The following is a 5,611-nucleotide window of genomic DNA, read 5'->3' as shown; positions in this document are numbered from 1 at the left end:
TCAAATAAAAAGGTAAAGATATTAAAAATATTCTAATTAAAATATGTAAAATTTAATATAGTTTTAAGGAAATGGTCAAAATAAAAAAAAATTACACATATAAAAATCATGATTTTTGTTAACTGAGTGGATCATTATTTATATGATATCGCACACGAAATTTTTTTTTTCTGTTTTTACAATTATCTAATTAACTCTATATACTCATTTTTTTATATTTTTTATATGATATCACACATTCGTAAAAAAATAGATAGTTTAAGATGCAAAAAAAAATATTTACTTAATGAATATAATATGAATGAATATTACAAATACATCATTTAATAAAATAAATAATTAAAAACTGAAAATTCATATCCGCGCTGGCGCGCGGATCAGGATGTAGTATAATATTAATACCTAATTTTCCATGTGTATTATTATTTCTCTTAGACAAATATTGATTCGTAGACTTATTTGTGTAAGTGGGTTTTAGGTGATTATGCGTTGGTATCTTTCCTTTTCGTTGTTCCTTCTTATCATATTTTCTTGTCTTTTACAATTCTTTTATTGCTTTAATCAAGGTAAAAAGTGTTTTTGGAAATTTAAATATAAATGATATTAAAAATGTTCAGATCTGATCGTTTTTCTTCTATGACATTTTACATGATTATTATCAAAGTTTTCATGTAAACTCAAAATGAGTTTGAATTTTTTCCAAATTGTCCTTATTTTCTTTTTTGAAATAGAAGATTCCTGTTATATTTATTATTAATTGATAACGCTATGTATTTTTCTAAAAACAAAATTGACTACAAAGTCAATTTTAAATTGAAATGGATTTTAAACCTTCAACATTTATATTTATGAGCCAATGATAAATAAATCTTTCATACATAAATTTAGTTTTACAAGAACAGACAATGATTTATATGAACTCTTAATTTTATTAATAAAATATTATTAATTTCAATAAAGTATAAAACAAATATGTAATCTTTTAGGTAAAAAGTTAAAACTATACAAAAATTTAAAGATCAATTTGTAAACAAAATTTTCAATAGTAAAAATGAGGTTGTAAATAACGTTCCTTCAAATTTTAAGAAGGATAGTATTTATATCCTTAATTTTGAGAATTTCTCAAAATAATATACCTTTTTTTTTTTTTTGAAAAAGGGCTTTCAATTATAAATAAAAACGTTTACATGATAAGGTACGAAACCTTATAGTTAGAAAAAGTTTGCATGAATACAAATCATGATGACATCATCTGAATGCTATGAAACATTCAAACGTTCAGAGAGTGAAACCAAGAGGAGAAATGAGATCAAGCAACTAGCGAGTATTACCACGGCCGCGACGGCCATGCTTACCTCTCCCTTGTGTTGTCTTCCATACTAGATCTTGGAACTTGATTGGAGGTCTTGATTCCCTCCCCCTAGTAAACCCGAGCGAGCTCGTTGTTTCATCAGGGGCCATGTCCACATCACCAAGGACAGCGAACCGAGAAGGACTCTGAAATTCACTTACCTGAGCCGATGTGTTTAAGGGATCAACCATAGAGGCTTTTTGGACCTCCCTGTTGATAATGTTTGATGGAGAAAATTCCATAGTATAAGCTGAGATGGGAGTAGATGCAATATCTACTAATGGTGATAAAGTCTTGGTCAAAGTTTGCTGTGCTAGTTGGTTATCATGTTGGACCTGTGGGGTATTTGAAGCTTGGCATTCCTCTGGTACATCTTTAATAAAATGGCATTCCAAAGGAGGAAGTGAAGAATCATTTGGTACCTGAGGCACAGTAGCAGACGTTTTATGAAGGCTTCCTGAGATTGTTTCATCATTATTTTCCTGCAAGTTTTTGTCTATGTCAACAACGGGAATGTCAACACTCACACCCTCTGGATTTGCTGAGGAACCAGAAGAATCTAGAGGTTTTGAAAGCAAAAGACACCTCTTCGCTTTATGACCTAAGCCGCCACATCTCTCACAAGTTGAAGGTATCCAAGTGTATTCTACTTTAACCAGATAAATATGGCCTTGCTTATCATCCAGAGCTATAAGTTGCGGAAAATTTCTCTCCAACTCCATTTCAACTAGCACTTTAGCTTCCCCCATGTTTGAAGGATCCAAGCGAGGCTTATGAGTTAAGATAGGCTCTCCAAGGCCAGAAGCAACATGACTAATTCCTAGTCTTGAATAGCAGCAATCTGGAATTTCTTTTAGAGTAACCCACACCGGTAGTGTTGAAACTTCAGGTATTTTAAAAGACCCCTCCGGAATCCATGGCAAAACAAAGAGCAAACAATCATCGATATGCCAAATTCCTCTTTGGATTACCCAATGACGAGTAGGTTGATGCGGGATATGAAACATGTAGGATGAATCACTCAGCTTCTTGCAAGGGATCTTACAGCTTCTTCCCCAAATCCTATTAGCAACAGCATGAACCAATCCACCTGGAGGTAAAGAGCACTTATGAAACTTTCCTATGATATACTCATCCTTGTTTTCAGGTCCTAATTTAAGAACTTTTGATGGGATTGATACCTCAGGCGTCCCATCTAGTCTGTATGTGGGTGAAGCAGCCCGGTACAGATTGCAAGATTCTGGACTCAATCTTGCAGCCTAAGGAAACCGGAGAGTGCCATCTGCTTTAAGTTCTGGAGGTGGTAATTTTGCAACCGGAAGCTCTAGTGAACGAGTAGGATGCTTACTCTTTGGTTTCTTGTTCAGGATCTCATCATTAAGAGATGGCCACAGAGCAGCTAGTTGGTTTCCCACAAGTGCAGGATCATAGTCTTTTGGCGTACTAGGGACAGGAGGTGTAGGAACAGGTTTGAAAATGAGTGGTTTAGCCCAGGAGCCTAATTAAGGTACAAATTGAGTCTCAGCTTGGATAGAAACCGAAATGGACTCAGTGTCTGGAGGAGATGCTTCCTTGTCTCTGGCTTCAGTTGGAATTGGAGACGACGTAGTGTTGGTGACGACAGGCGGAACTTCTCTTGCTTCAGTTGAAATCAGAGACACCGTAGTGGAAGTGAAGACAGGCGGGGGTTGAGTGTACGGGGCATCGACACACGGCGGAGGCGTAGGTGAGGTAGAGACAGACAAAGGAGGCTGAGACGATGGAGTGGTGTTCGAGACCGGCACATGAGAGTCAGCACAGGGAAGAAAGGCTCCGCCTTCATTACCTTGCATATCTATTACCGTTGGACCACTTGGGCAGTTAAGAGCCAGAGGCAATCCAAGAGATTCTACCGGATTCGACGGTTGAACCGCTGGAACGTTGATAGAGATTTCATTTGAGGATTCCATAATAAGTTGTAGGGAAGAGATTAGGAGAGAAGAGGAATGGACGAGAGCAGTAGGGACCTTCCGGCGAAGGATACGCCGGCAAAGTCGTCGAGATTCGGAGCTGCGGTTTGCTAAGGGTTTCGCCTTTTAGATCGCGATTTAGGGGCGCGTGAAGCGCGTAGAAAAATGCAATAATTTTTACTTTAAACCAAAATAATATACCTTTGAAGAAAATTTTCTCTCTTTTTGTGTTATATCTCAAAATGATGCACATCTATAATTTAATAATGTTTTAAAAAAAATATTGATGACATGTTTAGTCAAAATGATGACATGTATAAATTTAATGATAAAATTTTGAATTTTTGGTAAGATTCTTCAAATAAGATAGTTCAAAATAGTTAATGAATCTGGCTACATATTTTAAACTTAAACTATATTTGTAATTATTATTAATATTCTAAAAAATAATATAACTATAAATATATTTTTTATTAAAATGATTTATGGTAAAATAAGTAAGTAATTTGCATAATTATTTATATTTGCATCAAAATTCATTGTAAAAGTATTTTAACAAATAAATTTTGATTTTATAAACAGTTAAGGTATATAGATGATTAATCAATTTTTAATATATTGAACTTATTTGGATTTAAATGTTATTTAATAATTATTGTGGGATGATAATTTTTTATTGAAATAAATAAATTTATTGATGAAATAAAATTAAAAAAAAATTATAGTCGGGACTATAGCTTTAAATATATAAATATCAGATAAAAAATTGTTCATTTTAACATAATTCTACTAACATAACAAAATTGTTCATTTTAACAAATTTATTTATAAAAAATTATTACAAACAAGTGAACAACTATTGTAAATCCAAAATATTAATTACCAATAACAGAACACTATATAGCATCATCTCTCTCTTCCTTTTGTGATTCAACAACCCATTGAAGATGATCTTATATTAAGTCGAGTGACTATAAAACATTGGTTATATTTTCAGTTGTGTGAACAGTGACATAAACAACTTTACCCATTTTCAACAAAGATTGTTCAACAATATATATCACTGGACCGCAAAAGCAATTATATCATGTATATGATACCTTGATGCGTGCGTGTAAATAGCAATTATTGTATTTTTAAAGAAAAAGAAATAATATACAAAGTTATGCAATAGTCCTCTCAATTTTTTTTTAAAAAAGATACACAATCACATGTGATTTTGATTTTAAAAGTCCTCATATTTCTAGTCATTGATACATGCATGATGGACTCTCGATCTCTCATAACTTTATCTTTTTAATTTCTTTGATTCTATCCTATACAAATAAACTCTATAGTTGGCATAAAGAAAAACTCCCTATATCTTTAGGTCTGTAAGTAAAATAAAAATTTAATACAAATCAATCATATTTTAAAATCTCTCTTCTGTCTACAAAAAAAAACACTAGATGTAGAATAAAGGGATGAATTATGGTTATCACTTCAGATATTTCAAGGTTTTTTTTTTTAAGTAATAATTTTGGATGTTAACAACTTAGTTTTGTTTTTTTTGTCAACATGTGTTAACAAGTTTTGTTTTTTTTGTCAACAAGTGTTAACACCTTACTTAAAAGTCAAAAAAAAAAAAACGTGGAGTATTTGTTAATTTTTCCTGTCTATTTCAGCTTTTCTTTTATTTATATAAAACATAAAATATGATATAGTTTGCCTTTTACATAATTGTGTCGGTTAATTCATCTTTACAGAAGTTATTTACTTTTATTAGAGCATTCACGTTAAGTTTTGCAAGAGTCTCTCCCCAGAAAAATTAGTATAAAAACTAAAAGCAAGAAAGAGAAAGGAGAAAAGTAGAGGTACATAAAGAAATGTCTGCACCAAAATTTATGACATCAATTTTAATTAATTGATCTGTTTTACTATCGGAATACTATTATATATATACTAGGTGATGATCTACGGAATGACTAAACTAAAATAGTTTATAATCTTGAGTCTATAAATATTTAGAAAGTAAAAGTTATTGTATGATATATTACATGTTATACAATGATGTATTGAAATAAATTGATTATGTTTATATACGATTAATTACTTTTTTTTTGACATCATCTTTTACAAAGTTAATTATTTAAACGGTTAAAAACTTGTGTTATTGATTAGATGCAGTCGAACTTTTTTCTGATTGAAGTAAATACCTATATAAATTTCGTGATGGTATTAAGACAAAAATAAAAATAGAATATTAAATTTTTACATTTTTACTTCAGAATACTATTATATATGATCTCCTATTATAAAGTAGACCCTCCAT

The sequence above is a fragment of the Brassica oleracea genome, chromosome C5, assembly GCF_000695525.1.
Source record: "Brassica oleracea var. oleracea cultivar TO1000 chromosome C5, BOL, whole genome shotgun sequence".
Lineage (NCBI taxonomy): Eukaryota > Viridiplantae > Streptophyta > Magnoliopsida > Brassicales > Brassicaceae > Brassica > Brassica oleracea.
The sequence above is the reverse complement of the archived record's forward strand: the minus strand, read 5'-3'. Positions refer to the sequence as shown.